This window comes from Muntiacus reevesi, chromosome 3 (assembly GCF_963930625.1).
Source record: "Muntiacus reevesi chromosome 3, mMunRee1.1, whole genome shotgun sequence".
Classification (NCBI taxonomy): Eukaryota; Metazoa; Chordata; class Mammalia; order Artiodactyla; family Cervidae; genus Muntiacus; species Muntiacus reevesi.
The window spans coordinates 108,235,649-108,249,212 of NC_089251.1; the positions used below are offsets into that span (position 1 = coordinate 108,235,649).

Sequence of the window (13,564 nt, forward strand, 5' to 3'; positions counted from 1 at the left end):
CCATTCAGGTATAACCTAAAAATCAAATCCCTTATGATTATATAGTGAAAGTGAGAAATAGATTCAAGGGATTAGATCTGATAGAGTGCCTGAAGAACTATGGACGGAGGTTCATGACACTGTACAGGACACAGGGATCGAGACCATCCCCAAGAAAAAGAAATGTAAAAAGGCAAAACGGTTGTCTGAGGAGGCCTTACAAATAGCTGTGAATAGAAGAAACATGAAAGGCAAAGGAGGAAAGGAAAGATACACCATTTGAATGCAGAGTTCCAAAGAATAGCAAGGAGAGATAAGAAAGCCTTTCTCAGTGATTAATGCAAAGAAATAGAGGAAAGCAACAGAATGGGAAAGACTAGAGATCTCTTTAAGAAAATGAGAGATACCAAGGGAACTTTTCATGCAAAGATGGGCACAGTAAGGACAGAAATGGTATGGACCTAACAGAAGCAGAAGATATTAAGAAGAGGTGGCAAGAACAGTCAGAAGAACTATACAAAAAGGTCTTCACGACCCAGATAATCATGATGGTGTGATCACTCACCTACAGCCAGACATCCTGGAATGCAAAGTCAAGTGGGCCTTAGGAAGCATCACTACGAACAAAGCTAGTAGAGGTGATGGAATTCCAGTTGAGCTGTTTCAGATCCTAAAAGATGATGCTATAAAAGTGTTACACTCAATATGCCAGCAAATTTGGAAAACTCAGCAGTGGCCACAGGACTGGAAAAAGGTCCGTTTTCATTCCAATCCCAAAGAAAGGCAATGCCAAAGAATGCTCAAACTACCACACAGTTGCACTCCTCTCACACGCTAGCAAAGACTGAAGGTGGGAGGAGGAGACGACAGAGGATGAGATGGCTGGATGGCATCACCGACTCAATGGGCATGAGTTTGAGTAAACTCCGGAAGTTGGTGATGGATAGGGAGGCCTGGCGTGCTGCAGTCCATGGGGTCACAGAGAATCGGACACGACTGAGTGACTGAAGTGAACTGAACAATCGAAAAGAATCGGACAGGACGAAGTGAACTGAACAAACACTTGTTTTCTGTCATGGTGATCTAGAGTCCTAACCCTACCAGTCCCCCAGGGATATTTCTTAAGCCCTTATGAGTTTCAGTTTCCCCCTTTATAAAGTAGGAATAACAGTACCTATTTCATGAGGTAGTTGTAAAGAATTAGACAGCAATTATCTGCTATACAGCAGATGCTAAAGAAATGTCAGGTAATACATTCTCCTAAAATTTGCTGCAACAACAGAAACTGGAAGACTATTTTAACTAATATTATTATAAATTAAGCCATCCAAGGTGAACAAGTTTATTGCTACACTGCTAATATACACAGGAAAAATTGTTTTAAAAAATCCTAAAGGAAAAATGTGCTCCAAAAATTCTGTTTGCACTTGATAATCTAATGATGATGTTATTTTGGGGGTATAATGTCCATAACTAAGAACTTAGTGGTTTGAAACATACCTCCCTCCCTACCCCACCCCGCTAGTAATTACTACTTCCGAAATAGAGGAAACCTTCCAATTCAACCCCAGGGCAATATCAGAGATTCTCAACAAATCTCAAATAAATATAGTTGTAAAAACACATAGATGTAAAGTAGTTTGAATTCGAGGCAATTAGAATTCAGGCAAGCAGGCAAGTAGAATTCGACGCAAAAGGCTATGTCCTGCCCCTTTTCCCAACATGAGAGTTAACTAATATCACAAATGTTCCTCAGTTTTACCAATCTATAATCTTAGTTATCATTTCCTTCTTTCTCTACATCATCAGTAAGTCCTATCTCTTCCCTCTCCAAAACTTCTCTCCAACATATCCCTGCTTTCATTTTTCACTCCCAAAATTCAGGTCTCAGTAGTGTTCACAGATGAATTTCTAAAACAATTCCTGGGGTACTCTTTTGGCCCCTTCTGATGCCTATGTCAGAAGCTTTCTCTATCTCCTTTATACTTTAATAAAACTTTATTACACACACACACACACACACACAAAATACAATTCTTAACAGGCCTCCTTTCTAACAATCTACATAATGAAAGTGAAAGTCGCTCAACTGTGTCTGACTCTTTTCCACCCCAAGGACTGTATAGTCCCTTGAATTCTCCAGGACAGAATACTGGAGTGGGTAGTCTTTCCCTTCTCAGGGGATCTTCCCAACTCAGGGATTGAACCCAGGTCTCCCGCATTGCAGACGGATTCTTTACCAGCTGGGCCACAAGGGAAGCCACTCCTGATTAATCAGCCTACGATTCCAAGTTTATCAAGTCATGGTCATATTCAGAACTTTCAGTGATTACCAAATGTTGGCAAGATCAAGTCCACATTCCTCAGTATAACTTTCAAGACAGTTCATAATCGGACTGAGCATTACCTCACTAATCTTATCTCCTCATGGTCCATAACCTAAACTCTATTATAGGATCAAACAATAAATATTACAAGTTTGTTCCAATCTCAGTATCTTGGCCTGGAAACCTATCCCCTTCCCTTCTGCCTATTCAAATCCTATCCATCCATCACTGTAAATGAAAGTCACTCAGTTGTGTCTGACTCTGCAATCTGGAATTCTCCAGACCAGAATACTAGAATGGGTGGCCTATCCCTTCTCCAGGGGATCTTAATGACCCAGGAATCGAACCAGGGTCTCCTGCATTGCAGGAGGATTCTTTACCAACTGAGCTATCAGGGAAGCCCTTCCATCACTGTAAACTCCAGTCTGCCTCCATGAAGTTCACCGACCACTTCAGCCCAGATTCATCTCGGTAAACTAAGACCTATCATTTTGATATGTCAGTAGCATAACAGACCTCCTAGAGCAGTGCTGTTGTACAATATAGATCCAATGGCATTTTCACACACACACACACACACACACACACACACACAAACCACCAAAGTAAACTTTTCATGAGACTCAATTATTCAATAAAAAAAACTCCTTTCATCTGAGACGCCCTTTCATTTGTTTTAAAATGTTTCATCTTTTACAAAATGGTGGTATTAGACGAGAAAATTATTTTTCATTTTCATGTCCTTACTTGGAAAACAAAAACCTCTTTTGAAATATGACTGGTTTTATGAAACCCAAGCTCTGGAACCACAAGCCTACATCCCCCATTTTGGCATTTATATATGTTCCAAGACTTGCAGAACTATTTTAAAAACTACACACTGTCTCCCCAATGAGAATTTTAAATTCCTTAAGAACACAGGCTATATAATGCACTTCCTTTGTCTTTTTGTTTTCTCCATATTAATTAGGCCTGGATCAAATATAAAACCTGAACTATAAAATGAATAAAATTCACAAAATTCCTGGCTTTTACATTTGATGTTAAACTGACCAGAAATGTGACTGACACCTGTGTTCTTTGTCTCCTCTCCACTCCTCTTGCCTAAAGGCTCTCTGCAGCCCTGTGGACCGCACCTAATTAGTGGACGACTACTCCACTGCTCAGATCACACCCTCTTACCTCTCTTTATCATCGGAAATTTTACCCGTTACCTTATTATTTCTCCTTGTTCCATTCATTGCCTCACTACCCACCCATCTAGTTTTCCATCATACGACTATAAGATCCTTGGGATGGAGACTTTTTTATTTGGGGGGGATGGAGACTCAAAAACAAAAGTCTAACATAATTACCAGTCCTCAAGTTCCTACCCTCCAAAAACTTAGCAAATGTTAAGAAGAACATAATTTTATCAAACTATATTAAAACCATCCCATGCTGCACTCCAGGACAGCTGTGGTAGAAAGCATTAAAATTGTTATTCCTGACATAATCTTACCAGAGTCCACTACATTGTTACACAAACAGCCTAACTACATTTGTTATATCTTCTATCTTCAATTAGCTTCTGTATATTCCATAACAGTCTTTCATGTTAAAGACATTTACTGTATCTTTAAGTGTATCAAGACCTAAAAATGGTATTCTTCCTATCCTCAGGAACATAAGCCAAAGCTGACCTCATTTACTCAGGGAATAATGATCTTAAATAGACACAGTTCATAAAATCATCTCGTCTTCTGGTTTGAGCAATGTAATTTTCTTTTCTTTCTTTTTTTTTTTTTCAAGGTTTTCTTTTTTATTTTATTTTTTTTTTAATTTTTTATTTTTTATTTTTCAGTGGGTTTTGTCATGAGCAATGTAATTTTCAAGAGCAAAGATGGAGTCAAAACCTAGCTTGGCATTCACCAGTTGACTTTGGGCAACCGAGCTCATATCTTAAGGATTTTTCATCTATTAAATGGGGATAATTAACAGTATCTACCCCCAAAGGGTTGTTAAGAGGAAGATTAAATAAAGATATAAAAAGCACTTAAGTACAGTGGCTGGAACATAGTCAATAAACACTAGGTTTCATTATTAGTCCTCAATAAGAAAGAATCCTTAGAAAAATTTTCAAGTATAAGACTTAAATGAGCTGCTGATTCATTGATATTAGATATTAATCACTCAGATGGACTAAACCAGATAAATTATCCCAAGTAATTAGAAATAGACAGTGTACTTGTGATAAATCTGTTTCAAGGTTTAGAGAGCCAAAAACTGCTTCTATTATCTGTTCAGCATTAAATTTTTCCAGTTAAACGCTTGAAACTGGATGAAAGTAGAGATTTTATGTTTAAAAACAGGAAAATGCTGTCATTTTTCTATCTGAACTCTTTAGCCTCTGCAGAAAGTCAATACAAATAATGCCTTGGTAAGTGGGAAAATACCTTTCACTTTTTTATTGTAAGTAATTTCAAATCTGTTCCCATATAGATTTGACTCTCGGCACACTAAAAATGTTCCTCTTCCCCCTTTTCAAAAACTTTCTTTAGTAAAAAAAAAAAAAAGATTAATTTTTAAAAGGCTACAAATAAAACCATGTTGATATTAATATAAGATAATGCTTTCATTAGAGAGAGAGTTTCCACTCAATCATAATACAAGTTAAATAAGTTCATGTAATTATTGTTATCTTTAGAGGGTAAAAATGAGTACTGTTATACAACTCATTTCGGGAAGCAAGTTTTGCTTTCAACAATGCCGCCAAGGCTCAAAACCTTTTTGTAACTTCTTTTCTGAGATTCTTAAAGACAAGCCTCATACACCAAAAAAATCCTAGTCTCCACCTTGAGAATTACATCTCATTTATGACCAACATAATGTTGATTACTCACTTCATTCACCAGACTTATCTCCAAAAATTAAGTATAATTCTCCCAAATGAAGACTTAACAGGATTAAGAACATTAAATATGTTCTATAGATAAGTTCAAAAGAAGCAAACCAAATATTTCAGTTTGGAAGCCTCATTAAAATAAATATATAACTATTCATTTTGGAAACCGTTTTTAAAAAGCAGTCGTATTCCCTTACACATACCCTTTAGAGGGACTTCCTGGTGGTCCAGTGGCTAAGACTCCATGTTCCCAATGGAGGGAGACCAGGTTCAATCCCTGATCAGGGAACTAGATCCCACATGCCACAACTAATACCAGTGCAGCCAAACAAATAAATAAAAATCTTTTAAAAAACTACATAGTAACAAAACTAGAAATCTGAATGAGTACTGGATCTATGTAAAGCAAGAAAATAGTACTGTGGATAATGACTAAAGTTATTCAATTTGAACCATTAAACTCCATGCTTCCTTATTTGCTCCCCCCCTTGAGTGCCTCTGAAGGAACAGCATTTAATAAGGTAATTAATATCCATTTCTCTTGAAAATTTAATTTGGTTCACACCAGTTTGGGTAAACTGCGTGCGTGTTAAGTTGCCTCAGTGGTGTCTGACTCTTTGTGACCCTATGGACTGTAGCCCACCAGGCTCCTCTGTCCATGGAATTCTCCAGGCAAGAATACTAGAGTGGGTTGCCATTCCCTTCTCCAGGGGATTTTCCCAACCCAAGGATCAAACTCAGGTCTCCTGCACTGCAAGCAGATTCTTTACCATCTTAGCCACCAGAGACCCACCCTAACATTAAGATCTAACTGTTTTTACCCATTTATTTTGTTTAGTCACTAAGTCTGTGTTCAACTCTTTTGCAACCAGGATCCTCTATCCATGGGATTTTCCCAGGCAAGAATTCTGGAGTGGGCTGCTATTTCCTTCTCCAGGGATCTTCTCAACCCACAGGTCTGGATCAAACCCGTGTCTCCTGCATTGGCAGGTGGATTCTTTACCATTGAGCCACCAGGAAAGACTTTTATATGTTGAATTATTTAATCCTCACAACCACTCTCACCATCTTAAAAATGGGGAAATGAAGGTTTTCTGAGGCTACAGAACTGGAATTATAGAGTTTTACATAATCTTACTTATAAGGTAAGGTGCTATTACTTATAAGGTACGGTGCTATTTAACCAAAATAGTCACAAGTATGAAAATAAAGCACAAATGAATAATCTGTCAAAGAATCAGAAAACAATAAACCACATTAATAAAGCTTTATTTGATAAATAAAATCTAATGATTCAGAAATGTACTCCAAGATCTCATGATGCTTAGAAGCCAACATTACAAACAATTCTACAGTGAATGTGTAAAGTGTAGGCGATTAGTTTGAATATATACAAACTTTGTAATATATTCTGAAAATAATTTTTTGTAATGAATTCACCACAGCTTATCATTTGCTTCCTTACACTTCAAAAGAAAGTTCTGATTACTGAAGTTTACTAGTGTTTTGACGTATGGATAAATGTAAATGCATTCCACCTATACTTATTATCTTTACCTAACTGGAGTAAAAGCTAAAAAGCAATAGACTGATTTCATAAAATATTATTAAATTGCTAAAGAATAATGTAACAATAAGATTATGAAAGCTTAAAAAATCACTCCAATGTCTCAGAAATTTCCTACATATCTGTCCAATAATTCCATAAAAACAATTATTAAGTTACCCTATAATCTTCTGATATAGTTCCATCAGAAAACTCAAATGATCACTGCTTTAAAACACATAATATCATTCTTCGTGACATTGAGACTTTCTACAATACTACAGTGGAGGAAATGCCAATGAATGTGGCCGACCTTATTTAATTCCTGGGATGAGAGTTTTGAATGCAGTGCTCGCTGTTGCTGAATAGGCGATCACAACGTGCATTGTGCTTCTTTCTTTGGGAATATTTGAATCTTGTCTCAATGCTCATAACGGATCAGAAATACAGATTTTGATAGCAAAGCGACATTAGTCGTGAGCTCTTGTGAGGAAAGTCATTGGCTTTATCCTCTTTAGAGTTAGACTGTTGGGGTGGGTATAAAAGATGGGGTCTGTAAAATCTTTCTTTCTTAGAAATTTATTTCCTAGTTCTGTAGAAATGGTTGTATTAGATGTTCTCTATCATTTAATAATATACTTGTGGACTAAAAGATATAAGTGCTGTATAAAATCAGCCAATTATGTTAAACTAGCATATCTGCCTTTATTGTTTTTGTCATTAGCCTGAATAGAAAGGCCTTTAAAATTGATTTTTCTTTAGCATTTGAATGCATTTTGTTTGGTATTATATTTATTCAATAAAGTATTTAATTAGTGCTAAAAAAAAAAAAAAAAAACACATAGTATCAAAAATTCCCGAACGGTCCAGTGGTTTTGGACTGTGTTTTCACTGCTGAGGGCCCAAGCTCAATCCCGAGTCAACCCCTGAAAGTCACACAGCCAGCCAGAAAAGAAGAAAAGAAATTTAGAATACATAGGTATCTCTTAAAAAACAGATTTATATTTATCACTCAATTGTGTTACACTTATATTAAGTTAAACTCTCCCAGTTACTACTAATTCAAATTTGCACTTAAACTGGCTTAAAGTAAATATGTAGGAAATTCATATATACATTCTTCCTTTTTTTGTTTTTTTGGCCACACCGGGAAGCATGTGGGATCCCCTTGAATTGAAAGTATCTTAACCGCCTGACCAACAAGGAAGTCCCACATTTTTCTACCTTTAATAAAAAAGAATAACTACTGAGAGAGTTTATTGGCAAGCCAAAGAAGGTGGCTTTAAACAGACTTAAGTGGCTTAAATTTTTCTTTGTTGATATCAAAATAAAATATTATTCAACAAAGTAATTCAAATGAGGTACTACCCAGTATCTCATTTCAGTTAAGAGCTCAATCTGAGCATTAGACAAACACTTGATTAAGGGTCATTCCAAAAAGAAACTGCACATAGTCCTTTGCCAGTGACAGATTCCAAAGTAGCTGCACCAGGAATGGACTCCTGTACCTTCTCACCTGAAGCAACTGGGGCATCTCAGTCTTTGGATTAGAGAAAACATTAAGCAGAATTCCCATTAAAATGTTAATAAGTCTAAGAAATTAAACTATTACCTATACATAAGCATCATTATGATCAATCACCTGAAACTCTACTGAGGGTCTAGTATGTGCAAAACTCAGTGAAAGGAATTGAGGTGAGTACCAGTGAAGACAAACCCCTCCCCCCAAAAAAAGACAAACCCAGCTTCTAATCAAGAACCTTCTGATCAAATTAAATAATGAAGATACGAGCTAATCAAATTAACCAAGAACACGAAGGGTACGAGCAGTACAAGCCGAAAGATTTTTGAGAAAGTAAGAAGCTTCTGACCTGACTAAGGAAATACAAGCTAGTGTGACTTAACCAAGAACTTGAGGAGTATCAGCGATAAATGTCAAAATTTTAGAGAAGAAACACTACTGCAAAGTCAGGACAGACTTCAAAGATGGGGAGCTGAGCTGAGCCCTGAAGGGTGGAAAAAATGAAATAATTAAACAGCAAAAAAGAAAAGGACAAAAGATAGTGGAAATAAAGGTGCTAAATTGTGAATATGGTCATTAAATATTTATTAAATACTTACTACATGTCAGTCACTGTGTTATGTACTAGGTGAACAAAGCAGATGAGTTTCCTGCCCCTGTGAAGTCTACTGGGGAAGACAGATAATAATCGGGCAGGCAGATATACCATTATAATTGTAACAGGTGTTATAAAGGGAAGCAACAGACACCAGTAACAGGGAATAACGGGAAAGGACTCGCAAGATAAGATGATGCGGGAAAGTGTCTCTGAATCATAAGCTGAGGCTAGAAGGAGGCAGCCAGGCAAAGAGCAGGGGAGAGAGTGTTCGAAAAAGAAAGAGCCACATGTACAAAGGCCCTAAGACAGGAAAGAACTTGGGTTTAAAAATAAATAAGCAGCTAGTGTGACAGAAGCATAATGTACCATGAAACTAACATAAGATGAAGTGGTACCCAGGGGCCAGGTTATACAAACCATTACAGGCCAAGATAGAGTTCAAATTTGGATTTTATTTAAGTCTCAAAGAAAGCTAAATCCATTGAAAGTTTCTGCAGGACTTCTCTTGTGTGCCAGTAGTTAAGAATCCGCCAACCAGAAAAAAAAAAAAAAAGAATCCGCCAACCAACACAGGGGACATGGGTTTGACCCCTGGTTCAGGAAGATTTCACATGCTGAGGGGCAACTAAGCCTGTTCCCCACAACTACTGAGCCCACCTACCACAACTACTGAAGCCCAGGTGCTCTGGGGCCTGCGGTCTGCAACAAGAGAAACCACTGCAATGAGAAGCCCACACACCAAACTAGAGAGTAACCCCCGCTAACCCCAACTACACAAAGCCCTTGAGCACAATGAAGACCCAGAACAGCCAAATAAATAAATAAAAGTTCCTACATACTCACATACTGCTGAATAAGAGGAGGCAGACCCAAAAGGGTATATGCTATATGATTCCATTTTTACAAAAGTACAAAAACTGATCTAAAAGAAGTCAGGATGGTGATTATGCTGGGTGGGTGGAAGGGCAGCAAGAACCTGAAGGGAACTCAACTGGGGCTTCTTCTAGGTCCTGGTAACATTGTTTCTTGATCTGGGAGCTGGTTACATGAGTCTATTCAGTTTGTGAAAAAATCATCAAGTTGTACTGGTAAATGTACTTTCCTAAGTATAAATACTACATACTCCAATTAAAACTTGTAATAATGTTTCAATTTGGGGGGGGAAGTTTTTAGTAACATGTTTTTAAAATATTACTCTGTCCAGATAAAATGGCAACAGAGGAGCACATGCAAATATGGAAGGACTTGATGGACAGATTAACCTGGTAGAAGTTTTCAGACACATATAATATAGGGGAAAGGGTAAGTCAAGCAACCAGTGAATACAAAGTACCATGTTTAAAAGAATAAAAGTTAGGTCTAGAAAGGGAGTTATGCAATAAAAGATAAGCTAAAAAGTCCTTAGAATGTAAGGAGGTACCTCTAAAAATTAAAAAAGGAATAGACGAAAGCAGCAATGCCTAAAAAGTTTAGCAATGCTTGTTATCTTTTAACTTATTTTTTATATGGTATTTTCAAGCACTTCCCTTGCTGTCCCAACTCCAAAACAACAGTGTGATGAAACAGATTCTAAAAAAAAGATTCTAAACTTGAGCATCAATCACATCTGAGCTGAAATCAAGTCTGCCCCTCACCAGCTCTGGCAGTAACTGCTCTGAGCTCAGCTCCCTCATGTACAAAGAGGATAATGACTACCTCATAGTTATTATTTTCTATCACCACCTAAAATGTTGAGTTGGTAGATTGGTATTTTAATTTATAATTTCCTAATGGTATATGGCTGAGTGACTAAGCAGCAGCCGCAATGGTATATGGAGGGTCGAATGGGTTTCCATTCTCAAGATTCACAGGTGGGAGAAGAGGATTATATAAGAGTCAACATACAGAAACAGCATGGATAAGGAAAAACAAGAGAGGAACTTCCCTGGCAGTCCAGTGGTTAAGACTCTGCACTTCCGCTGCAGGGGGCACAGGTTCAATCCCTGGTTGGGGAACTAACGGGGGTTTCAAGCATTTTCTAAGACAGAGACTTGTGCTAAAGCAGATTGGGGACAGGTGCAGTGACTTGAGAAATTAAGAGAAGGAAAAGACAATATATGTTTCCCCAGCAAGATGGAATTCCTACCTAATGTATTCCCTTTGTGGAATATTAGCTAAAACAAGTTAGAGATTAACACTAAGAATATTCTATCACAGGTGGAAGGGCAAAGCCTTCAATCATTTTATGGCATCCCCACCCTTCAGAATTATTTGAACAACCATAATGTGTAAAGTACTCCTTAAGTATAGCCAAAGATGTTAAGTTTCATATTTCAAGAGCTACCATTTCAAAAAAGATACAAAAATCAAAGTTCAAGTTTTTAACAAATTTTCAGGTAATTTTTATTTTCCCCACAGTGTACCCCCGTCCTAAAAAGTAATGAAAACCTGGCTGCTCATGAATTTATCTTTCTGCTGATCTGACAAGTGTCCCCATCTCTACCTCTCATTCTTCTCACGAACCTCACCATTAAATACCTATAGTTCCCTGTTTCCTACAAAGTTGGCACACTGACTCACTAGGATTCACTCTGATCTCACCAGTATTGATTCTAAACATAGAAACTTCACAGCATTCCCAACTGATCACTTTGCTAACCAATAGCTAAGAGATAACACATGGTTTAAACAAACAAAGGCGGTTGTGGTGATTACACAACTGTATGTGTTTATCAAAGCTCATTAAACTGTACATTTCAAACTAGTGAATCTTATTGTATGTAAATTATACCTCAATAAAGCTGATTTTTTTTTTTTTTACAAGAGAATGCATGCATTCATTCATCCAGCAAATATTTACTGAGCATCTATTGTGCATCAAAGTTTATATCACATCTTTCAGCTTGACTATCTGGGTCCTATCTGTATGTAATGTGTATGCTCTACTCATAAACTAATACTGTCCTCAAAAGCCATGTTCCACGAAAAATGGCTCCATTTCTGATTATGAATGTCACCTTAATGATGGCCTCTACAGCAGAAAGACCATTAGCTATCCATCATCTTCCATCACATCAATGAAATCTATGCTCTTTAATACAAACGCTTCCATCACAAGAAAAAAATTAAGCATATATCACCACCACACCCTTATGTTTATCTTTATATCCAAAAAAAAGAGAAAGAAATATATCAAAACTTAATAACAACATTGCCAGAAGACAATATTATCAGGGAATAGGCTTAATTGACTCATTCTAGGATCCATGGTGACACCATAGTTGACTCAAAGGCCTAGAAACTAGGATTCCTGGATCCCAACTCAATACGCACAGTGGACCTTAGAAACAAACTTGGGTTCGAATTCCAGCTCCACTTCTTACTAGTTATATGCATACACTTAGCAAAGTCAACTTCAGTTTGCTCATCTGTGAAACAGGGATGCCAATTACCATCTCACAGCATTGTTGTGAAGACTATACGAGACCAATACCACCCAGTACAATTACTGGGCATGACATGATTAGTTCCCTTTCTTGGTCTTCAATTATTTAAGAGTAAGAAAATATCTATTAGTCAAAGTTAATTCACAATTCCTATTTTCTGCCTTGTTCATACTCCACATCAACTTCCTTCCCATCCCAGTTCTTCAAACTTCAGTTACTATGTTTAGAAGTGACTTAATTTTAGAAACCTGGAAAATTCTTCTGAGTAAATTGAGCAAAACCTTCATCTGCCCCAAGGGGAATTCTGAGCAAAATAATTATTTCTAACGAGAAAAGAATTTTTTCTATGGAGGTTATTCATTTTAACCACATGAATGCCACCAAGGCTGCACACAGAGTAACAGAAAACCATCTGGAACATACTGTACAGATCCTCCGAAGGGAAACATCCCCCTAAAATCCAAACACCTCCCTCCCTAGTCTTAGCTAGTAAAATCTTAACAGGCGATCTGAATTCCCCCGGCTCTGACACCAGTCCAACTCCTTAGGCCAGAAGTGCAGCAGTCTGTAAAATGCCCTGAACAAACCCCACCTCTCGAAATATCCCCAAAAGGCAGGGAGGTCCAGAGAGTATTTTCTCCTTCATCGACAGATAAAGCACTAGAGGCACAATTCCTTTCATTCAAGGTCATTCAAGTCAGTGGAGGTGCGACGGGGAATCTGCAGTCTCTCTGGCTTTCTGGAGATCACACTGCAGGGATTTTTTTTTCCTTTTTTTTTTTTTTTTTTTATGAAAGCGGGTGGGGGGACTGCCTATTTTCTTCCCCTCTCCCACCCTTCAAGTGTGAGCACTGGTCTCGGCATTTCCGAAACAAGCCACAACAAGCTCTGCAGCGTAAGGAAAGGGGCTGACGCGATGAAGAAACAGATGCTCCAAAGCAAGATGGTCTTTCTCGGCTCGCAGAGCCTCCTCCAAGGTTATTAACAGAAACCGCAGGCACCCCAGGGAGCTCTGTACTCCCGGCTCCTAACACCCCCAGCTCGGCCGCCCCGGGGACGCCGAGCTTCCTTCAGCAGGCTTCGCCGCCCGAGGCCACCGGCCCCAGAAACCGCACTTCATTCCTGCGCTCCGGGAAGCCATGGCTCCTTCCCCGCCCCGCGCGGGGCTGGGGGGGGGCAGTGCGCGGAGAGGCGGGCCGCGCGCGTTGCGGAAAGTTCACCGCGGCGGCCGGCCGGCGGGCGGGCGGGCTAGGGGCGGCCCCGGCCCCGCTCGCCCGCGTTCC

At 38.5% G+C, this 13,564-nt stretch overlaps 1 protein-coding gene across 8 annotated transcripts in view; it reads right to left on the bottom strand.

Moving 5' to 3' along the window:
- The window catches only part of LUZP1 (leucine zipper protein 1), a 103,541-nt gene that overhangs the window by 83,042 nt on the left and 6,935 nt on the right, over nt 1–13,564 (bottom strand). The window lies entirely within an intron of this gene.